This window comes from Bos taurus, chromosome 10 (assembly GCF_002263795.3).
Source record: "Bos taurus isolate L1 Dominette 01449 registration number 42190680 breed Hereford chromosome 10, ARS-UCD2.0, whole genome shotgun sequence".
Taxonomy (NCBI): Eukaryota; Metazoa; Chordata; class Mammalia; order Artiodactyla; family Bovidae; genus Bos; species Bos taurus.
In genome coordinates this window covers 51,782,153-51,806,979 of record NC_037337.1, presented here as the reverse complement: position 1 = coordinate 51,806,979, position 24,827 = coordinate 51,782,153, and the positions used below count along the sequence as shown (strand labels likewise).

Genomic DNA, 24,827 nt, shown 5'->3' with positions numbered 1-24,827 from the left:
CGCGCCCAGGGTTCTGCCTGCTGCTGCTGCTAAGTCACTTCAGTCGTGTCCGACTCTGTGCGACCCCATAGACGGCAGCCCTCCAGGCTCCCCCGTCCCTGGGATTCTCCAGGCAAGAACACTGGAGTGGGTTGCCATTTCCTTCTCCAATGCATGAAAGTGAAAAGTGAAAGTGAAGCCGCTCAGTCGTGTCCAACCCTCAGCGACCCCATGGACTGCAGCCTTCCAGGCTCCTCCATCCATGGGATTTTCCAGGCAAGAGTGGAGTGCCACTGGAGTGGGGTGCCACTGCCTTCAGGGTCATTCTGACTCATGTCGATCAAGAGCAGCGATGTCTCAGTATAATCAGTCCTGCACCAGGGTGGCTGGGTTCCGAATCAGCCAGTGTTCGTCAAGCTCTGACTGAGAGCATCCCCACCAAGCTCCTTTGGGTTTTCCATTTTAATTATTATTATCATCAATTTATTTATTTAGTTATTTTTTTGGTTGCACTGGGTCTTCGTTGCTACACATGACACGGGCTTTCTCTAATTGGAGCCAGTAGGCGCTACTCTTCATTGTGGGGCACATGCTTCTCACTGTGGTGGCTTCTTTTGTTGCAGAGCATGAGCTCTAGGTGCACAGGCTTCAGTCGTTGCAGTGTGTGGGCTCAGTAGTTGTGGTGCATGGGCTTTAGTTGCTCCTTGACATGTGGAATCTTTCCAGACTGGGGATTGAACCCATATCCCCTGTATTGGCAGACAGACTTCCATCCACTGTACCACCAAGGAGGTCCCATTTTCCCTTTAAAGATATTTTCCGTTCAACGGAAGTCACAGGCATTGGATAAGGAATCCAGAAGGTTGTCTGTACAGTTTCTTCCAGGGAAGAAAGGGAAATCTGCCATCTCTGACCTTCTAAAACAAAACCTGCCTTGGATTTCCTCTCCCCAGATATATCTTAGAATGGGGTAAGGTGCTTCTGAGGCCCCATGAGCCCATGATAGCTGAAGAAAGAAGTGAAAGAAGGAGGCAGGGCTGAGACAACCACCTTAATTCAGGGGCTGGGCCCCCAGTTTCCAAGAATCCCACTTAGCAGTTCATCTACATGGACCAGCCCTTGGGGACAGAGCTGGAAAGGGCTGGGAGAAAGGAGATGTGAGTGGGGCCCACAGCCATTTTACAGGCTTTTGAAATCTAGTAATTTGGGGGAAAATATTCTCTATGTCATCTTAAAGGGCACAAAACTCCACAATGAGGAAAATAAAAGGTTTGAAGATCATTGGTAATGCGTCCCCTTTAAGCCTGTAGAAGACTTATGTCTACCCTGACCACCCCTGTTGGAAGTTCCCACAGAGTCTCAGAGATGGATGATGTAGAAGTTAGAAAATGCCTGTGTTTTCTGCCTTGCCTTAATTTATGGATTTTCCCAGGGAAGCAGTGATTGAATTTCATTTTGGGAATAAAATACTAGATCTCCAGGGAAGCCAGGCCTCAAGCAACAGATTTTCACTTCCCCTTAGCTTATGAGGACTGGCCTGGTTCTTGGGGAAAGCTTGAACAACCTGCCAGTTTGCAGGGGTCCATAAATCCCTCCATGACAAGCCACCTACTTCTCCAATCTCCTCTTACTTCTCCCACTCATGTCAGAGGGACCCACACCCTGTACCCAAACCCTATCCACCTGCCCCAGCTCTGGTTTTCAGCTCCTGCCTGCAAAAGGCCCATCTCCTCCAAACAGCTCAGCTTACCCAAGGCTTACCCATCACAAAGTCCTCCCTGATAACCCCCACCACCACCTGCCTTGCTGTCAAGTTTGGGTGATTGATGCCTGAAATCTAAGAATAAACAGTAATTATAAAAGCTTCCATTTCCTGAGCTAAGCATCAGGTAGTTGACTCCTCTAATAACTCCATCATGGCTGTGGTTTATCTCCATTTCATAGATGAGAAAACTAGGACCTAGAGAGGTTATGCAAACTGCCCAAGATCATATAGTTGGTAAGAACTGACCTCAGAGTATGGTTCTAAACCTATTGCCTGCCATCTGTCCCAAGAACAAAGCTTTCAGACCACAGACCACTTCTACCTTGCACTACTAAAATTAGTATGCATTTGTTTGGTAGCCTTTACAGGGTTATTGCTCAGTGGGCAAAGACAATGCATGATTCTTCAGACCCCCAACAGTACTGAGCAAAAATGAATGAATGAATAAGAAAATGTGCATCAAACTGGAAAACTAAAGCAACTTTTATAAACATTGGAAGGATGTCATGTCAATGAAGATCTATTAAGCACCAAAATAACCTACATTCTGATGGGCTCTGTGTCCCAGAGATGAAGCCAGAGTTTACTGGACTCTCAGATGTTCAGTGAATTTCCACCTTCCAATCTATAAGACCCAGTTATCTGTTTAGCACTGATTTCCAGTCTCCTAGCAGCTTCTCCGGAGAAGGCATTGGCACCCTACTCCAGTAATCTTGCCTGGAAAATCCCACGGATGGAGGACCCTGCTGGGCTGCCATCTATGGGGTCACACAGAGTCGAACACGACTGAAGTGACTTAGCAGCAGCAGCAGCAGCTTCTCTGTTCATTATTGCTTGGCAAACAATGTGATTTATGCATGAGACACACACATTAAGATGCAATGTAGTTATTCCAACTGTCATAACTACTAAATTGGATTGAATGGCAATGCACTAATAGTTCAAGTTCTGCAGAAAAAAAGTCAGCCTGAAAATAATCAATTCAATGGTACTTTGCAGCATTGCCAGAAACAACTGTACAAACAGTGCAAAAGGTGATGTCGTGACTGTCATTTATTAACATGTGGAGTTTGGGTGTTCTGCACTGAGATGAAGCCCACTAAATGGGAAGCTAATTTATCCAAATTCGAATAAATACCTTTGATTGTTCCTTTGTCTCTATCCTTTACTAAAGACAGGCAATTAGCAGCGTTTGCAATATTACAAGCAAATGAAATTGGGTCTCTGCCCAGCCCGCCTACAAAAGACTTCTACAGCAATAAAAATAATCAATTGGATTCTTCATTTTCTGCTGGGTCCATGTGATTTCCTTAATAATGTCAATGCAGATTGTAATTTGCAGGAAAAAATAAACACCACTTGCATGAGCTGTGAAATTTCAGACCACAAAAATGTCATCTTTTCTTACAGATTGTTTTGTTATAAGGGTATGCAGCTTGGGCAACTGGAATAGACCTCAGGTCTGGTACCTAAATTATCCTTCATAAACTGACCTATATTTTATCTCCCAAATGGGTTTTGTGCATTTTTCCTTCGGTACCTTTGCTTTCTAGCAGTTAGCAAGGGATAATAAGGATCAGGAAACCAAATTTAAGCTCCCAGCTTGGCCACTCACTAGCTGGGTGACCTTGGGCAAGTTATCTAACCTCCCTGGGCCTCAGTTTGCTTCTCTGTAAAATGAGGCATACAAGTGTGAAAATGCCTAGAATCTAAGTTCCCCAGGCTCCCAGTAGGCATGCAGGACTTGTTACTTGAGCAAATTAATTAATGTCTTGCACAGTATCTGGCATGTATGTGTGTGTGTGTGTTCATTCGGTTACTCAGTCGTGTCCAATTCTCTCTGACCCTGTGAATTGTAGCCCTCCAGGCTTCTCTGTTCGTGGGAACTTTCCAAGCAAGAATACTGGAGTGGGTTGCCATATGCTACTCCAGGGGATCTTCCTGATCCAGGGATTGAACCCACATCTCTTACATCTCATGCATTGTGATCAGCACCAATTAACTGTTGCGTAATAACTAAGAATCTGTTTCCCACCTCTAACACTCACGTTCTCCCTTTGGCCTAGCAAAATCTTACCCATTCTTCAAGGTTAGGATAATTTTGCTTCCTCTGAGAGGACTTCCCAAGGCCAAAAGTGATCCGACTTCCCCCCGCCTCCAGAGACGTTTATTGTTCATAAGCCTCACTTAGAACCTGGGCTTTCAGTCTTTTGTACTGCTGCTTCTCTTCTCATAAGGGATTTCTTAGCTGCCCAATTAGATTACAGGTTTCTTAGGGGCAGGTCCAGAGTCTGACTTCTGGTGATCCCTCCAGGTCCTAGTAAAGTACATGGCACACAGTGGATATTCCATAAATATCCATAGACTGACTGAGGAGGGAAAGCCTGTCCCCATGGAGGTGGGCAAAGGCCCTGTGGATATGGTTCTGCCCCTGCCGTGGAGAGGCCGTGGAACCAGCCCTTACAGCCTTTGCACTGTGTCTCTAAAGACTTCTCTTCCATAGAAAGTTTGCTCCTCTTTGCAAAAACCTTCCCTGTGTGTGAAGAACCAACATCCTCATGCCTTGTGATGGAAGGGTAATTGTACAACCTTTTCAGGAGACAATATGACAGTATCTCTCAAATTTTAAGCTGCACATATCATTTTTAAAAATCAAAGACATGGGACTTCCCTGGTGGTCCAGTGGCTAAGACTTTACCTTCCAATGCAGCGGGTGCAGGTTCAATTCCTGGTCAGAGAGTTAAGATCAGGAAAAACCAGGGCATGGAACAGAGAACTATTGTATTGAATTCAATAAGGACTTAAAAATGGTCCACATCAAAAAAAAAAAAAATCTTAAAAAAAAAATCAAAGACACAAATATCCTTTGATCTTTTGATGTACACGGCTAAATGTTTATCTTACAGACTGACCTGCACAAGTGTGGAAAGACATAATAAGAATATTCACTGTTACGTTTCTTATAGGAGCAAAGACTGGAAACAATTTAAATATCTATCAAGAGAGAACTGGATAAATACATTTTATTACATCCACATAGAGGAAACATTAGGCAGCCTTTGAAATGAATGAAATAAACCTGTATGTAATGATGTGGAGTAGTCAGTGAAAAAAACAAACTACCACTCAATATGTACAATCTACTCTTGCCTGGAAAATCCCATGGACGGAGGAGCCTGGTGGGCTGCAGTCCATGGGGTCGCTAAGAGTCAGACACGACTGAGCGGCTTCACTTTCACTTTTCTCTTTCATGCATTGGAAAAGGAAATGGCAACCCACTCCAGTGTTCTCGCCTGGAGAATGCCAGGGACGGGGGAGCCTGGTGGGCTGCCGTCTCTGGGGTCGCACAGAGTCGGACATGACCAAGCGACTTAGCAGAAGCAGAATCTAACTTATGCTAAAGAGGACATGTGTGCATGTGTGCACAAAGGGTCTTCAAAATGACAGCAATGGCTGATGGGGGCCATGGTGGTGGGGAGAAGGGGTAGCAAGAAGGACTGGGCTCAGTAGCAGAAGGACATTCATGGCCGTGTCCCACATTCCATTTGTACAGGCTAAATTCTTCAGCAAATACATGCATTATCTTTCTCTTCTCTCCTCTTTTAAATTTTATTTACCTTTAATAAGGTAACACATTAGCATGCACAAAATTTTAAAAGGTACAAAATAAGTATATGGTAAAAAAAAAAAAAATGTCTCTCCTATCCTAGACCTAGCCTCCTGGTTTCTAGTTCAGAAGCACCTAATGGGAACCTTTTCATTTGTCCGCTTTTAGAGGTAGCCCATGCACTGCAGGTATTCTCTTTATTTTTTATTTTTTTTTTAAATTTTATTTTATTTAACTTTACAATATTGTATTGGTTTTGCCATATATCAAAATGAATCTGCCACAGGTATTCTCTTTAAAAATGATCGTAATAAAATGCACGGGGAAAAGCTTCCATCAACCTCATCTTCTCTCTCCAACTAAGGCTCTGTGCCTCTCTTCTCTACACAGCCAACTCAACTTCTGGACAGTGTTGTCCATTTGTATGGTGTCTATTTATATGGGAAGAGCTTCCTCAGGCTTCAGAGTCAGGCAGACCCAAGTCTTCAATAGTTACCTAACCTAACCTCTCTAGAGGGCTTCCCAGATGGCTCAGTGGTAAAGAATCTGCCTGCCAAGCAGGAGACCTGGATTCAGTCCTTGGGTTGGGAAGATCCCCGAGAAAGTAATGGCAACTCACTCCAGTATTCTTGCCTGGAGAATCCCATGGACAGAGGAGCCTGGTGGGCTACAGTCCATGGAGCTCACAAAAGAGTTGGACATGACTTTGCAACTAAGCAACAACAGCAAACCTCTCTGGCCACGTTGCTTCATCTATAAAGTGGACAAGGAATACCTACCTATCTCCTAGTTTGTAAGAGTAAGAAAGAGTTCAAGAAAAGCAGGTGTGTGGGGCTACTGTGGTCACTAGAGCTCTGGGCACCGGCCCCTCCTCTGCTTGGGCCCACGCACACTGGGCAGTGTCCCTGGGGACAGCAGGAGAACACAGCACGATGGGTGTCCCCACCAAACCCCACGTTCTGGGTTGGCCAAAAAGTTCATTCAGGTTTTATTGTAAGATGGTACTGAAAACCTGAATGAACTTTTTGGCCAACCCAATACATCCTGTGTCTCTAGGATAACAGTCTGTGGCAAACATCTGCAGTGAATTAGACACTTTGTGGTGTGATGTTACACAAATGATCAACACCAGTTTTTCACCTATGGTGTGGGGACTTCTGAAAGGGTTTAGGGAAGTCAGGAAACCTATTTCTGAGACCTGACTCTACCACAAACTGGTCCTCCTTCAACAAATAACTTCTCACCCCAAGCCTTGCACAGAGTGGGTGGGTATTTTCTTAGACTCTGGACAGCCTTAGACTCTCAAGTAGGGAATATATTAAGGGAGCCCTTCACTCAGAAAGAGGGTGGCTGGGGTGGAGTCTCCCGGCAGTAAGCATGATTTGCAACCTCAACTATGATGTCCCTACTTACAAATCAAACGATGTGGGTATAGAACAAGCATTTACTAAATGTTTCAAAGCTAACTAACCAAATACCTTCTTCAAAAAGGGGTTAAATATGTGTAAACATTTTAACTTTAACTCATTTTTATCATTACTGAAATGAATTGCAAAGCATATGAACTGCTTAGACCATCTCACACTGCTTTGTTCAAATGCTAGGTTACTAAAGATTAAAAAGGGACCATGTGTAACAGATGTTCTACAGCCCAGTGGCCGCATGGTACAGAATCTACCTGCCAATGCAAGAGATGTCCTGGGACCCCTGGATCAAAAAGAACCCCTGGAGTAGAAAATGGCAACCCACTCCAGTATTCTTGCCTGGAAAATTCCATAGCCAGGGGAGCCTGGTGGGCTACAATCCAGACTGTGAAGAGTCGGACGGGACTGAGTGAGCACACTGGCTCAAAATAGCAGTTAGAAAGAGCTAATCTAAAATCCCAACTCTAGGGGCCTCTGATGTGATACCTGACAAATAGGCAGGTGACAGGCTAGTGCTGTGATTTAGTAACTCTGATGATATTGGAGATAAAAGGAGATATTGCACCTGGCAGAAGTTTCCCAGAAACACAAAAACACACGCGCGTGCACAAACACACACACACACACACACTACTAGAGACATAGTGGGGGTGGGAGGGGAGCCTGGGTACCCCAGCCATGCCTCTCTCACTGCTGTACCGCCATTCAGCATACAGATTTCATTCCCCAAAATAAATCACACATATAAAGTAGAAAGATGGTTTTCCATCTATTCTTTAAGTAAATTTGGAGAGTTAAAGAGCACAGCTGTCTCCGATAATATCATGCTCATTGGGTAAAAATATCTCTTAGCAAGTTGTCCTAAATCAATTTTTTTAATGAGTCCTCTTTTTTTTTCCCTACTTAGTACTGGTAATTTAAAGCTCAGCAAAAGAGGCTATTGAAGCAAAAAAACTGACTAATTTTCTAATTTATTCTCTGGGACATTTATCTGTTAATCTAATATCTTAATTCCCTCCATACTTAAAAAGGGCATTTTAAAGTGACATTCCCAGCCATTCCAGATCACTCCTTGAGTTTTAGTGTCTGTCTTTTAAAATGTATGCCCAGTGTGTTCTTTGTCCTTTAGTACTGAGCTGAGTGAGAAAATCTCTATGGAAATTTTGAGTTGATCTACTGGTGGTGTTGAGTCTACCCTAGAGGGCGGGACACTAAAACTAGGAGCATCTCGCCTTGGACCCTGCCTTTTGGCTCGTCATGCTAGTGGGCATGGGCAGAGTTAAGCATGCCGGCCTGCCTCTGGAATCTGATTCTATTCTTAGCATTTCACCTCCTTCATCACATGTTATTCCTTTCCTGCACCATTTCTTGCTAACCTACTGTGCACTGAGCACTTTTCTGGGCATCAGCATACAGAAAATGCCTAAGCCATAGTCCCTGCCCTCAAAAGGACCTTACAGCTGAGGGAAGCAGGTCTGACCAAACACAACACGATAGATGCCACTCCTGGGGTGTGAACAAAATGCCTGGGAGCAAATCATTTTATTTATGTAACAAATACTTATACAGTGACCTAATATGGGTGAGGTATAGCACTAGTAAGGACTTTTCTAATATTAACTTGTTTAATCCTCACAACCCACTGAGATGGGTACTATTATTATCCCTTTGTACTGATGGGGAAACTAAGGTGGGTAAATAATTTGCCCAAGGTCACACCAGTGAGCATCAGTGGTTCTGAGCCCACACTCCCTGGCTTCCCAAGCCCATGAGTCTACCACTTGGTTACACTGCCTCTCAAAACACCTCCTCCAAATGCAGATTCTTAACTAAAATCAGATGCAAATGGAACACTCTGGCTGAGAATGCTACAGAGCACAGTGAGGAAGCAACATATATGCAAAAACTTGAATGATGAGCAGGAGTGAACTAGGCTAAAGGGGAGGAAGTGGGTTGAAAGTCAAGGTTCTGCGTGGGGAAGGAGTAAGACATGTTCTAGGAACTGTGCAGAGCCACCCACCATGGCAGGAGAGTGTAGAGGAAGGAGGAGAGGAGCTCAAGGGGCAGCTAGAAAGTGGGCAGTGACCACACCATCTGGCACTTTTGCTACACGCCAAGGGTTGTCTATGGTGGGTTCCCCAAGAATTCTAGGAGCCTATCAAAGAGTGTTGGTTGGGCTTCCCAGATAACTCAGTTGGTAAAGAATCCACCTACAATTCAGGAGACCCCAGTTCGGTTCTCTGGGTCGGGAAGATCCGCTGGAGAAGGGATAGGCTATCCACTCCAGTATTCTTGGGCTTCCCTTGTGACTCAGCTGGTAAAAGTCCACCTGCAATACAGGAGACCTGGGTTCAATCCCTGGGTTGGGAAGATCCTCTGGGGAATGGAAAGGCTACCCACTCCTGTATTCTGGACTGGAGAATTCCATGGACTGTATAGGCAAAGAGTCGGACATGACTGAGCAACTAAGCACACACAGGGAAATACCAGCATCAGTTTTCATGATCTGCTGGTGTGTAGACTGGACTGGAAGGAAGCAAAAGTGGAAGCCAGGACATCCATGGGGAGTCAGTGACGAGGAGAGAGCTGATATCCATGGGACGGGAGTGAGTGAAAGTGGATTCAAAGGAGACTTAGGAGGTGACATCAACAGGAAATGGTGACTGATTATGAGGGATGAAGAGAGGAAAGTGTCCATGGTGGCTTTAAAGATTCTAGGTATTCATGGGGTCAGGGAACACTAGGGACCGGCAGGCTGAGGGTTTGGGGAGAAGGCCCCACCCAACAACAACATGCACTGTCCCCCGCTCCCCTAGGCCACAGGCTGCTTCGGGGCTCCATGCCTTCATACATGAGGAACCAAGTTTTCTGAGTCTCCTCTCCCTCCTTCTTCACCTGGAGAACTCCCCCACTGAGAGTCGGCTTGAATGTCACCTCCTCCTCACACCTACAGGCGCTGAGCGCTGTGCCAGGTGCTGACACAGTCATTCTCCTTCTTGCACCTCACAGCATCCCTGCGAGGAAGCACTGCCATTCTCATTTTCCAGATTCCTGAGGGTCGCAGAAGGCCCCAGGTCAGCTGCTTAATCAGGCAGCAGGTGGGATATCCCACAGACACCCAGCGCTGCCTTCCCAGTGACACTGCGGGGAGGGTGAGCTGGGCCTGGGGCCTCTTCTTCCCAAGGGCCCTGAGGTTTCTCACCACACAGATTAGAGGTGTGAGCCTGAGGAACAATGAGAAGTTCTGAACCCCATGCTGAGGGCTGTGAGGGGAGGCGACAGCAAGGAACCCAGATGAGAACCACTGGGCCCAAAGCAGGTATGCACCAAACATCACGCTTGTCTCCATCCCCGGAATTCTAGCAAAGTGCCTCCCAAGCATTAGATACCCAGGGTTTCTGTTCTTCCTAGAAATAAATTCCAATAAACAGACAACCCACAGCATAACAAAGCACAGATGTGTCTTCTCTCCTGCTCCCTCGACACTGACCCTCTGCTGCATCCATGTTGCTTTCTCTGGCCACTGTGGCTTTGCTCGCATCCATCCCTCTGCCTGGCCTCTCCTCTCTCTCCCCTTCATGTGCCTGAGTGAAAGTGTTAATCGCTAAGTTTTGTCTGACTCTTTGTGACCCCATGAACTGTAGCCCCCAGGCTCCTCTGTCCACAGTATTCTCTAGGCAAGAATACTGGAGCGAGTAGCCATTCCCTTCTCTAGGGGATCTTCTTGACCCAGGGATTGAACTCAGGCCTCCCACGTTGCAGGCACATTCTTTACCATCTGAGGCACCAGGGAAGCTGGGCTCGGTCCTATTCTGGCTGGGTCTCACAGAGCATCCTTTCTACTTTTCTGCTGAGCGTAGGTTAACCAGCTGTCCCGGTTCTCCAGGACTAAGGGATTTCCTAGGTTGTTGGACATCTGGTACTAAACCAGGCCAGTCCTATGCAAACCAGGGTGGTTACGTGCTTGGTTGCTTGGATTGTGTCAGCTTATTGCAAGCCTAACTAATGTCCAAGCTGTCTTGTATCCATTGGTTATGTCTCCTCCTTTAAAGTAGACGTGACTTCTCAAGATAAGGTTCTGTGCCTTGCTCAGGCTTTTTAAAAAATTATTGATTGATTGATTTTCTTTTTTTGGCTGTGCTGAGTGGCTTTTCTCTAGTTGCAGTGAATAGGGGCTACTCTAGTTGCAGAGGCTCTCATTGCAGTGGCTTTTTTTGTTGCAGATCACGGGTGTGTGGGCTTCACTAGTTGTGGCCTGTGGGCTCAACAGTTCCAGCTGCCAGGCTCTAGAACACAGGCTCAGCAGTTGCGGCACATGGGCTTTGCTGCTCTGTGGCATGTAGGATCTTCCTGGACCAGGGATCAAACCCGTGTGTCCTGAATTGGCAAGCAGATTCTTTACCACTGAGTCATCAGGGAAGCCCTTGTTTATTCTTGATGTGTGCAGTCAGTGTTTGTGGAATGAGTGTACAATGTGAGCACAGACTCAGAGTGAGTGTTGTGAATGACTTAATCTCGCAGAATTCCAATACCCTGTTGTGTAAATGGGGCTAAACCTAATACCTGTACCCCCGAGGCTTGCTGTGAGGATTAAATGAAAAGAATGCATGTGCAATGCTCAGCAGAGTGCCTAGGACATAGTAATACTCAGTAGACAGTAAATAGTAAGCAATAGCTATTATTTTTAATAAGGGTAAGATCGATAGCATTGCTTTTATTGGGCATTTAAAACTTTTAAAAATTAAAAAACTGGTTAGTCAATCTGAGTATTCCACCATGTTGCTGAAGCAAAAGACAGTCTCTTAATAAATAACTTCTGGAAAATCTGTTATTTAAAACTGTGTCTCAGTGGTAAAGAATCTGCCTGCCAATGCAGGAGACTCAGGTTCGATCCCTGGGTCAGGAAGACCCCTAGAGAAGGAAATGGCAACCCACTCCAGTATTCTTGCCTAGGAAATCCCATGGACAGAAGAGCCTGGTGAGCTACAGTCCATGGAGTCGCAAAGAGTTGGACACAGCTCACCAACTAAACAACAAAATCGTCATTTAAAACAAAACACTTTTGTTTCTCAACTATCAGTCAGATTATTTCCCACCTGATGGTTCTTGCTTCAGAACAGTGTGGCCCAAACAGGCTGACTAATTATAGCATTTCCAGAGCACATACGATCATTCAGAAGCAACTTTCTCAAGAGCTGGGATGGAAATAAATGGGCAATCAGCAGGTTTAACAGAATTTTCTTCCCCGACCCTACCCCCAGAACCCTTAACACATTAAGTTGATCCCAACAGTTATTTTAAGGAAATTCAGCTGAAGTATTCATGGGGTTTGAGGCAATCTTGTGTGCACCCTGGATTCATCATGAATCCTGTTGTCCAGAGCATCGTGAGAGTGTGGCAGGGAGGCTGGAGGTCAGGAAAGCCACGCTCCATCCTCAAATAGCCTGGGGCCTGGGACAGGTTACTCTGCCTGAGGAAACCCAGAGTCTGTTTCCTCATCAGTAAAGTAAGAAAATAGTCTTACTTAATTTAGTCTTAATTTCTAAGGCTCCCTCCAACTCAGTAATCAGATGGTTCTCAGAGGGAACACTCTGATTGGCCAATGAATTACATGTTGCCATCAAATGTATCCATCTTCTTATCTATGCCATGCATCCTACAGCTATTTATTAAGCTCCTACTATGTGCCAGACACTGTACTAGGTGTTCCTAGTAATCACTCTCATGTCCATCCTATCTTTACCACCTGTAGGAATGCATTGCTTCCAGAGTTAGGCTCCTTGGAAGTGAAAGTGTTAATCACTTTAGTTGTGTACAACTCTTTGTGACCCCATGGACTGTAGCCCATCAGGCTCCTCTGTCCATGGGATTCTCCAGGCAAGAATATTGGAGTGGTGTATATATATATATATGATATATAAGGTATACAACATATATAAGGTATATAACATATATAAGGTATATACATATAAGAAATTGAAAGTCACTCAGTCATGTCCAACTCTTTGCAACCCCATGGACTATACAGTCCATGGAATTCTCCAGGCCAGATTACTGGAGTGGGTAGCCTTTCCCTTCTCCAGGGGATCTTCCCAACCCAGGGATTGAACTCAAGTCTCCCACATTGTTGGTGGATTCTTTACCAGCTGAGCCACCAGGGAAGCCATATATATATGTATACCTATAGCTGATTCATATTGATGTTTGACAGAAAACAATAAAATTCTGCAAAGCAATTATCTTTCAATTAAAAGTAAATTAAAAAAAAATTTTTTTTTTAAACAGAATATCGAAGTGGGTTGCCATGCCCTCCTCCAAGGGATCTTCCCAACCCAAGGATCAAACCCAAGTCTCCTGCATTGCAGGCAGATTCTTTACTATCTAAGCCACCAAGGGCTCCTTGGAGAGGGGAACACTTAATCCCATTTCCTTCCCAACTTTAGAAACTGTCTCTCGATCTGATCCATCCTCTGAAATATGTCAGAGCAGTGACGCTCAGGCTTGAGGCCTTCAGCACAAAGGAACCAGGTCTTAGGGGAGGAAGAAGCTTCAGGACAGAAAAAAATCCTGGGTGTTTTTTCTTTTTTGGCCTCTCATTTTCCAAGCTTAGAGCAAAATGACTATATAGATGAGCAAACTTCTTCTCCTTAAGTATTCCTTTGGGCAATACCCAGGACCCTCTCTGGGAAGGCCACACCCCAGCATCCTCTGACAATCCAAGGATGAATTCCCTATCACATCTTACTGTGGGGAGGAAAAACGGGATTTAGCAGTCTTAGTTTTACCACTTGAGAAAGGCATTCATCTTGACTTCTATTTTTCTCATCTGCAAAATGCACATGGTATTAATGGCAACTTGACAAAGCAGAGTGTGCATTTCAAAGTTTACTGTAAACCACTGAAACATTAACTGTGATCCCCACCAGCCTTCTTTACTTTATGACAATACAGACCTGACCCTACAAATAAGATGAAGAGATGAACATCTCCAGAGTTTGAATGACATCAGAAATTTCCACCTGTCCAAAAATATCTTCCCCATGTCCTGAAATTCAACGACTGGTGATCCACTCAAGCACCCTATCAGATAGCTTTGCCAGCTCTGACCTACCTACTCATCCTATGAAGAAAATTTATATGAATTGGAACCTCACCATGTCCAGGCCCTTTGTGATACTTAATTCTTTTTTTACCCCACACCAATAGGTGAGACAGGGCTATTACTTAATACACTTTAAAACTTGGGAAACTGATCCTCAGAGAATTTAGGAAACTTGCTTTAAGGCCTATGTGAGTGACAGTCAGGACTTAAGTTTGGGTGGGGTTGGGAGGTCGGCAGGCCCAGGGCAACACGCAGGGCAGCTGCCTGGGGAGGGAGCTGCGCAGGAGAGGCACACACCAGCACCAGTGATGCCCAGCCACTGTACAACTTCCTCCAGCCCCGTGCCCCCAAACACCCAGGCCGCATCCACAAAGACGACCAGCATTTCTGCCAAAAAGAAATAAAGGATGTTGATGCCGTTCATTTTCTGAAACAGCATATCCCCTCTGGCTAATCTGGAAATATTATTTACAGGGCTCTTGAATGCCCCTTTGTCACCGAGTGGGTGGATGGGCATCACGGATATTTGGCACTGCTGCTCCTCTAAGAGCCAGCACCATTCATTGGATAATTACCCTGTTGTCTTCTCACCTCAGGAGAAAATGCAAGACGCCCTCTTTCCAAATCTGGTCCATCATGCCAGCGGCACTTGTATTTTTAGAAGCTGTTTTTCCCCAATAGTTTCACAGCCTCTAATCTGCCACTCTCTAGATGAATATAAATGAAAACACAACAATGAAATATGTAGAAATACTTTCTCCGATCATAATCTCCAGTCTCTGAACCCCAAAGCCAGGAGTGGGTGGAGCCCTGACTTGCCTCCAAAGTTATGGGGAGAGGAAGGCAGTGAGGACAGGCATCACCCAGGGCCTTCTAGCTCTGATAAATGGCTGCCAACCAGCTATCAGGGAGGGCAGAAGCCCTTGTTAAAACTTCATGTCTCCAGGAGTCGGGAGCTGGGAAGCATAGAGGATTATAATTATACCCGGTGGAAGCCTGACCGCAGCTCACCTGCCAAGCAAAGGGTGACCCCGTTAAATATCCAGGAAGGAATGGTGTCCATAGGGGATTGGATTTCTACACAGCAGCCTCGAAGTCATTTCTCAAACTTATCCTAGAATCTGGAGGTAAAGGAAAAAAATGTCCTTTAAGAACAGGTAAAGGGAGCCCTGTCCAAAGAGAGAGCTGCCCAATCCTTAGCTCCTGACAGCTGAGGCCTCAGGGGGACAGACGTCTTGTCTACCCAACCCCACCCTGATGGCCCAAGAAAACCCCAAAGGCGGAAGCTCAGAAGCTAGCATTTCAAGAGATGCCAGTGTCCACCCCAAAACAAGAGAAATAACAGTGGCTTAATGCAGCAAAGCAATGCGATAGAGCGGTTGTTGCCTAGGGGTTTAGCCAGACAGCCTCAGGTTCTAATCCTGAACCCACTTCCTACTTGAAGAAGGAAATGGCAACCCACTCTAATATTCTTGCCTGGGAAATCTCATGGACAGAAGAGCCTGGCGGACTACAGTCCATAGGGTTGCAAAGAGTCAGACATGACCAGGGCAGTAAACAGTCTCACTTTAGGCAAGTCTCTCAACTATTTTGAGCCTCCATTTCCCAGACTGTAAAATGGGAATAATTACATTATTACCTTGGTTGTGAAGTTTAAGAGACAAAATGAACATGAAGTGCCCAGCAGACTATCTGGAATATATGAAATGCCAGGATATGTTTAATCTGTCCCTCTCAACCCCACCCCCATACACCAGAAAGCAAATTCCTGATGAATTACTAAGGGATATCTCTGCTAAATACTGATCACAGTTTTGCAACCCGCCGTCAGGCAGCAGTGACTCCACAGCCCTGCCCGCCCTGCTGCATCTTTCAGCACCTGGCACAGCGTCAGGGACCAGAAGCAGAGAACCAGGCTCGAGTGGGAACTGACCCTTGCCTGACCAGAGGCATGCAGCACTGTCCCTCCCCTCATCCTGGGACTGACCACAGACTGTCCTAATAAGACGGTTGGAGCACCATGGACTGTTTATCCCAGTGAGAGCTGGTGGTGCCAACAGGCCTGAAAACTGGGGCCCTCTCTGCCCACACTGTCACCCTCGACCTGGGGCCTGGAGCCCAAGCTCTGTAGCTGCTTCTCTGCCCAAGCTGGATACCTTGACACGGTCCCAGCAAGCAACAGAGCGCCCATTGTTCAGCCCTCCCAGCCCCACAGAGGCACTCTTCCTGCCAAGTCCAGAGGACCCACCCAGATTCTAGCAGCAGAGAGAGACTCCCCAACCTTCCACCCGGAAGCACAGCTACCCTCACCCACATGGCCGGTGGCCCACTTGGCCCTCAGTGCCGGCAAGAAGCTCAAGTCCATCTGCTCTGCTATTTGTGAAGGGCAGGGAGGCAGGGTTGGGCAAGCAGATGAAACTTGAACTTACTCTCTGCTCATGGCCATGGAGATGTTAGAGGCATTATTATTATTATATAGCTGCAATATGGTAATATAACTAACTAATACTGGCTCCCCATTTGGCTCAGACAGTAAAGAATCCACCTGCAATGCAGGAAACCTGGGTTTGATCCATGGGTTGGGAAGAATCCCTGGAGAAGGGAATAGCTATCCACTCCAGTATTCTTGCCTGGGGAATCCCATGGACAGAGGAGCCTGGTGGGCTACAGTCCACAGGGTCACGAAGAATTGGACACAACTGAAACTTAAGCTTACTCTCTGCTCATGGCCATGGAGATGTTATAGGTATTATTATTAAATAGTTATAATATAATAATATTCCTCTAATTAACTAATACAACTAGAATTAGTGTCACTATAATATATTCAATTATAATATAAACATATAATGTAGCTATAATAGCTAACATTTACTCTTACAGATAAGAGTAAGGGTGGCAAGTTTGTGCCAAACATTATTTTAGCCTAAACTCCCCACATACAAGGTAGGAACTATCATTCCACCCCATTTTAGAGATAGGGACAATCCAGAGAGGCTATACTATTTGCCAAGACCACACAGTCCATAAGAGTCCGAATTCTCACTCAGACAGACGAAACTCCATAAACGTGGGCGCCCAAACCTGCAGGCTGGTCCTGCTGGTGGCCGACTTCTCCAGACCAATCTAAGCACCTGGGAAATCGCTCAGCCACACGAACGTCACTTGCTCCACCTTCACCTAGTACCTGAAATTGCCCTATTTGTGTTCCTTTGTTTGAAAGCTTCATCTTCTTCTTAAACCCAAATATTCCTTTGGGGTTTTTTAGAAATATTTATTTATTCACTTGGCTGTGATGAGTCTTAGTTGCGGCACACAGCATCTTTCTCGTTGCAGCATGTGAACTCCTAGCCATGGCATGAGAGATCTATTTCCCTGACCAGGGATCAAACCCAGGACCCCTGCATTGGGAGCACAGTGTCTTGGTCACCAGACCACCAGGGAAATCCCCAAAGATTCCTTTTAGACAGGATCAAAATCCACCATCAGATGTCTAAGTCAGACTAATGAGTAAGGCCTCTCCTCCAAGCAGCTCACTAAGAGCAGGAGAGAGGCCCTGAGCAGACCTGAAACATCACATCAAAGTTTATTTTTCCCCCAAATGCCTTTTATTTCTCATGTATTTCCATTCTCCCCATCACCTAGAAACTTCATGTTATCAAAAACTGATTTCATAAATGAACTCATGCTGAGAAGTTCTATCCATGTCTACCCACCTCAATGACACCCCACATCCTTATCAGACCCAAAGCATACCCTAGACTCATCAGAGATTTTTTTAGGAAAATGAATCCCATGTGATTAGGAAGTTCAGGTGAATAGCAAGTCATCAGAGCCAGGATCAGCACTCTAGCTTCTTGACACCTATCCAGAACTCCAAATGTGGGAGTTCTAGAAAGAAGCATTTCCTAGTGAGAAAGTTCTCAGTGCCCTAAATGCCTGGAGTTAAACTGTTTTGAAGTTCAGCTTTATTTCCACTAGAATCATGTCATAAAATTGGAGGCATCAACTAAGGAAAGAGAGAATCAATAAAGTCTCCATGTACTGCTGCTGCTGCTGCTGAGTCACTTCAGTCGTGTCCGACTCTGTGCGACCCCATAGACGGCAGCCCACCAGGCTCCCCCATCCCTGGGATTCTCCAGGCAAGAACACTGAAGTGGGTTGCCATTTCCTTCTCCAATGCATGAAAGTGAAAAGTGAAAGTGAAGTCACTCAGTCGTGTCCTACCCTCAGCGACCCCATGGACTGCAGCCTACCAGGCTCCTCCATCCATGAGATTTTCCAGGCAAGAGTACTGGAGTGGGGTGCCATTGCCTTCTCCAGTCTCCATGGACACTAGACCCATATTTGAGTCTTGCCCAATACACATATATTAGGCCCTATACTTCTCAATTAAAAAAAAAAAAATAAGGCTACACTCCCTATAAAAATAGAACATTTTTTAAAAGGATGCTCCTTAAGTAGAGACTTCGTCTCCCAGGGGTATTTTCTTTGTAAAAGGCCTGTGAAGATGGCCACGGTTAACTGGAAGGGAGGTTTGTCATCCATGGTGGGATTCTGTTCCCTGGAACAACCCAGGGTAGAGGAGGCTTTGAGAGATGAGGGTAGGGGCTCTGGCAGAGATCAGCTTACCTTCTAGCACAGCAGGTGTAAAAGTTACCCACTGCCATGTAGCAAATGATTTCCAAGCCTAGCAGCTTCAAACAAATGGGGACGAAGGTGGGAGGAAGGTTCAAGAGGGAGGGAACATATATATACCTATGGCTGATTCATGTTGATGTTTGGCAGAACCCAACACAATTCTGTGAAGTAATTATCCTTCAATTAAAAATAAATAAATCTATAAAAACAAAATCTATAATCTCACCGTTATCACAAATCAGACACCTGGGAACAGCTTAGTTGAGGGGTTCAGGCTCGGGGTCTTTCATGAGGCTGCAAGTCAGCAAGAATTGCAGACACCTCAAAGTTCCACTGGAGTTTGAAAAGCACCACCAAGCCCTTCAGTTCCCCGCTGGCTGTCGAGCAGAGATTGCAGCTCCTTGCCATGGGGAACTCCCATACTCCTGACTGGATGGAGGCTTTCTCCAAAGTCAGAGATCACAGAGAGGAAGAGAAACTCTAAGACAGCAGGCTTGGTCCTCTACAATCTAATCCCAGAGAATGACACACCATCACATCTGCTCTATGTTCCTGTCACACAGATGAACCCTGGCAGCATGTGGGAAGAGGCCACACAAAGGTGTGGGGATGGGGGCAGGGAACTCTGGGGCCATCTCAGAGGCTGGCTGCCCCAGGAGGGCACCAGGCACCGTGAGGCCCACAGTTGGAAGAATCCACATGGCAGGCCCTGAGCAGGTGCACCCACTCAGCATCGGCTTACACTTCTGTAAGATGCAGGTAATAGAGCTGTCAGGCATCAACAATGGCTAGAAAAGGGCATTGAGTAAAGCGTAGCATGAACAGAAGGCAAACAGTATTGTGATTGTTACCAGCAAGAGCAAGGACACGCCGTTCTGGGGCTCCCTTCTCTGTTGTGCTCTCAGGCCTGACTCACCTGTATGAAACAGTACATTTCAAATTGCCAATACCCTACGCCAGATAATGAAGTGTTACAAAATACACCGTGGGCATGACCCCTTTAATGATCTGTTAGAGCTGATTTATAATTAGCCTTTCACCTGAATTCAAATAAGGCGCCCAAGTTCTTGCTGGTTCCTGCTTGGAAATGATCTGTTCTCTTCATTTAAATGTCATCCCTTTGTCCCATTTACTTAGCAACCCTGGCTTTCCTATTTAATAAGCAGTTCAAAAGAAAGCATCAGCCCAGCCCTCTCTGAGTATTACAGGCTCCGAATCAGCCAGCTCTGATGTCAGCAGTTCCAACTGAAACCCACCTGACTGTCCTCCCCTCCCGAATCCCTTGCTCTGTTACAAGGGCTCTCAAGACAAGATCTGGTTTAACTCTGGGCTTAGGACCCTAAGAACTTCCTCACTAGGAAATGCCTCTTTCTAGAACTCCCACAGTGCTGGTCAGAACACTGGATAGGTGTCAAGAAGCTAGAGTGCTGATCCTGGCTTTGATCCTTGTCCAAGTGTGGCCTTGAGCAGGTCACTTCACTGCTCTGAGTGATTTAGATCTGCTTATCAAAGACGCTGATACCACCACGTACGGTATTCACTGTGCACTTCTGAGCCTTTTCCAACGGCCCCATCCCTCAGCTGCCCTACAGCACCTCGCTGAAAACAAAGTATATGCAACCCCCTAGTTCTGTTTCTCTCTCTGGGGGGTTTTCTTGTGAAAACCTGTGAGTGTCAGGCACTGGGCATGGAACCTTTATAGCACTGACCTGGTAATTCAACCTCATTTTCACAAGCATAGCTGACCCCTACTGAACATTCACTATGTGCCAGGCACTGTTCTACAACACTGAGCTTCACAACAGCCCTGAGGTTGTAACTATCATCATTTCCATTTTACAGATGAGGAGCTGAGATTCAGAGAAGGCAAGCAACCTATTTGAAGTCACCCAGCTTGCGTGGGGCAGAACCAGGATACAAACACAGGCTGTTGGGGACAAGGGTGGGCTCTCTTAAGGCTGACTTCTTCCATCACAAAGAGTCTGAACTTCTTGATCACCGGCCCTATTTCTTCTATACACAGTCAGAATTCATAACTATTTGTTGATTGATCACAAGCTTCCAGACCAGATACTTACACCATAGTGTGTGCGTGCTAGGTCATTTCAGCTGTGTCCGACTCTTCACAACCCAGTGAACTGTAGCCCACCAGGCTCCTCTGTCCATGGGATTCTCCAGGCCAGAATACTGGAGTGGGTTGCCATGCCCTCCTCCAGGGGATCTTCCTGACCCAGGGATCGAACCCACGTCTCTCTCACATCTCCTGCACTAGCAGGTGGGTTCTTTATCACTAGTCTCACCTGAAGCATAGGGTGAAGCATAAACTCTGCTGCTTTCCAGAACATATGATCTAATATGTGATAATAGCCAAATTCAAGCTTTTCATAGACTCAGAGGATTTAGAAGAAATGTTTTCCCAGCCCTCATCTTACAAATAAGGAAAAGAGTCTGAAGAGGTTAGGTGAGTGTCTTCTGACCACACAGCTCCCTGAAGCAGAGCCAGGACACAAGCTCTGTCCTATCAGGAGCTCAGGCTAGGATGGTGGTTCTCAGCTAGTGTGACTTTGCACCCCAGGACATCTGGCGTTGTCTGGGGACATTCCTGGTTGTCCCAGCTGGGGAAGAAGATGCTACTGGCATCTAGTGAGGAGAGCCCAGGGTTGCTGCTCAACATCCTACAGGGCACAGCACAGTCCCCCCAACAAAGAACTATCTGGTCCAAATGCCTGAAGTTCTGAGACCGAGAACCCACTCTCTGGGACTCACCAGTTCCACATAAGGCTCTTTACTTGTGTTTATTACACACAGCCACCTACAGTTGGACATCCTGTCTTAGTCATCTTTGGTTCCAGCCCAATGAAGTACTTGGTGTGGAGTAAAAACTCACTGAATAGGAGAAGCGGGGAAAGGACAAGGGAAGAAGAGAGAGAAAAAGGAAGAATGAGAAAGAACATCATAAAAAGATATCAGGCTTTTCTGGTGGCAAGAAAGTCAAACTCTGTAAATCAAGACCTCTATTCATAAAACAGAAGATTATTGATTCTTTGAAATCAATTCTTGCATGTCTTTCCACAGAGGGGACTAAATCTGAACACCTTCATAATTATGCTTCAGCATCATTTAGGCTAATACTAACAAAGTAAATTAAAGGGAGAAGCAACTCCTGCTCCAGAAATAGTCCTTCTGTGAAAGAAAGCCCTGATTGATGCGTATGATGGAGACAGTGAGGTGCAAATGCACTGCCCTTTTGAAAAATAACTCGTTCCTTAGAGGTGTCCACTGGAAAAGTTGCAGTAGTCACAGACGCTGCTGAGGAAGACAGAATAGACAGCTCTCATTCCAAGACAGCCAAGCCTCCAAGGCCAGTGGGCTGTAAATCCACATATCCAAGCGCAGTTAATGCTTCAGCCCCTAACCAAATGACAAATGGCTCCCCCGTCAGAGCTGGCAAGTGACACACCACTCCCCCCAGCCTACCCACTATGGTGGGATAATTGGTTAACAGCCACTAATTCTCAGGATGGGTGGGGAAGAGAAGGGATGTCAGCCTGTGGCTACTGGGCAAGGGGAAGGGGTTTCTGACACCTTCTTGCAAAATGCAGCTCCTGCCCTTTGCAGCCAGTAAAACTCCATGGGCAACCAGGGGAGAACAGTGCTTCTCTGTGTTCTCATCAAGGGGTGCTGAGCAACCCAGAGAAAACCCAGAAACCATCAGATCAAAAGTCCTTGTGTGGTCCTCTCTCTCTCTATGATTCTCCCCTTATTGTCCATAGATGCACCTCTTCCGGAACCCCTATGAGGTTCCAACCACCACAGGAGGCTTTCCCCAGGTTTCACATCAGGATGACGCTCTCCACACTCCCTGCCCCAACTGCACATACACCAACTCCATCAAAGGTGCTTGGCACACTTCACCCCCTACACTCCCCCAGCTGGCAGTAGCTCAGACCTGCCTGGCTGCCAGAGACTCTATCACCACCTGCTGCGTCCTCTACTCCTGGTGTCCATGGAGCTTGGGTTTCAAGATCCCTCACTTGCCCAAGACCCTTTCAAAGATTTTGTGCTCCTTTTCTTAAAGAGTCCCCCCACATGGTATCCACAATTCAGAGCCTATAGAATCTCTTTCCTGCCCACAGTGATCTCCAGAACCCTGCATGCCTTACACATAATCAGTGTTTAAAAAGGGCTGGTGGTAGTTTAGTCACTCAGGCATGTCTGACTCTTGCGACCCCATGGACTGTGGCCCACCAGGCTCCTCTGTCCATGGGATTCTCCAGGCAAGAATACTGGGGTGTTTGCCATTTTTTCTCCAGGGGATCTTCCCAACCCAGGGATCGAACCCAGGTCACCTGCACTCCAGGCAAATTCTTTACCAACTGAGCTACCTGGGAAGCCCTAGAGGAATGAAAAGAATGGATCCTGCCCAGGATCACAATTGATTAGGAATCAGTATGTAACAAAATAAGGAAGATGTGTGCTTCCCTCAAGTAAGCTTTAATCACTCTGTCATCAAGCCAAAAAAGAACCGATGGTGTCCTCTATCAGCTACCCCAGTGGTTCTCCAACTCCAGCGTGTGGCAGAATCCCCTGGAGGCTGGGCTCACCCCAGAGTACCTGGTTTAGTAGGTCTCAGGTAGGACCAAGAATCTGCATTTCTCACAAGTTCCCAGGCGCTGCTGCTGCTCCTGCCCCTTGGTGGAGGACTAGACCTTAAGAACCACTTGAATCTGTACATTTTCAACAGGGAGGACGTTGCCCTTAAAGAAGTGAAAAGTGGGTCTTGAGGGAGACAAAAGCTTATGCCTTTTTATAACAAAGCAGATACGCATACAGTATAAAAACAAATCCACAGAATATCCATGCATTGATATCTCATGGATGAGAATCATTCATCTGACCCAGCTTCCTACTTGGTGCTGAGCCCCACCGTCTGGTGACCCAGACCACACAGCACACCTGATGCTGTGGAAGGAGCGCTGGGCTTGTAGTCAAATCCAACTAGCTCTGCCAAGGAGCAATGGTGAGATCTATCCCCCCAAACTCTACTTTAGCTTCTACACTGAAACAGTATACACTATCCTACCCTGGAAGGGAGTGCTGTATGGATGGGAGAGAAACTTCAGTAAGTTATTACAGGGATGGGGTTAGCGAGCCCCCACAGTACAAAGCTGAGTAACAAGAGCAGCGTCTTCCCAGGAGTAGGGCCTGTCCACCACCTTGCTTTGCTGAGCAACAGGAGTGTGGGAATGCAAATTTCAGGGCAGGACACAGGACAGGACTCCTCCATCCTCTTGGATGCGTCGGGAAGGATGGAGAGGGATGGTGCTGGGGGCAGCCTAGGAGAGTTCTGCTGCTGCTGCTAAGTCACTTCAGTTGTGTCCGACTCTGTGAGACCCCATAGACGGCAGCCCACCAGGCTCCCCTGTCCCTGGGATTCTCCAGACAATAACACTGGAGTGGGTTGCCATTTCCTTCTCCAATGCATGAAAGTGAAAAGTGAAAGTGAAGTGGCTCAGTCGTATCTGACTCTTAGTGACCCCAAGGACTGCAGCCTACCAGGCTCCTCTGCCCATTGGATTTTCCAGGCAAGAGTACTGGAGTGGGGTGCCATTGCCTTCTCCAAGGAGAGTTCTAACTATTAAAATACACAAACCGATCTTGATATGGGCAGTCTCCTGAGTGGCATCTAAATAAACTCTTTCTTCATCACCCCCTGAGTTCTGAACTAAGTTTCCTGTCACTAAATAATGATCTGGAGACCAGGTGGTTATTTGGGGGTAGAGTCCAAAGGGGTTGAGAATACATTCATGTTGTGTTGGCTCAAAAACAAAGACTCGCATGTAGGACCCATCACACCCCTAAGTCACACTTCTTAGTTTTGTTATCATCTGCCCAGTCTCCCGAGCCCCACACTGGGTGTTGTCATCAACTTCCACTTCTCCTTCAGTCCCGATGTCCAACCAGCCGCCAAACCCTGTGGATCTGCCCCAGGCAGAACTGCTCTTCTGCTCTAGGGTCTCTGATGGCCTGGGACCTGATCCTCTGTGTCTCTCCAGGGAGCTTCTGGAAACTTCTCATCTGGGCCCAAGCCCTGGCTGCCCAGCCCAGAAGCCACCCTGGCCCCAGAGTGGTCTTCCTGTTGTACAGATTGGACTGTCAGTAGCTGCACAGCCCTGGCCCAAAGTGAGGAAGTGTAACAGAAGTTGTCCAAGCCAACACTGTCCTGGGAGATAAAGTTAAGTTGCAGATAGGACTTGACCAAAAGTCTTCTAGGCAGCAGCCATTACCAACTAAGGGAAAGGTCAGAGT

General features: G+C 46.4%; 1 protein-coding gene and 1 long non-coding RNA gene across 3 annotated transcripts in view; one reads left to right on the top strand and one right to left on the bottom strand.

Annotated features, from left to right (window-relative positions):
- LIPC (lipase C, hepatic type) overlaps positions 1–24,827 on the top strand; it is a 162,114-nt gene that overhangs the window by 52,063 nt on the left and 85,224 nt on the right.
- The window catches only part of LOC101903685 (uncharacterized), a 147,529-nt gene that overhangs the window by 62,264 nt on the left and 60,438 nt on the right, over positions 1–24,827 (bottom strand). The window lies entirely within an intron of this gene.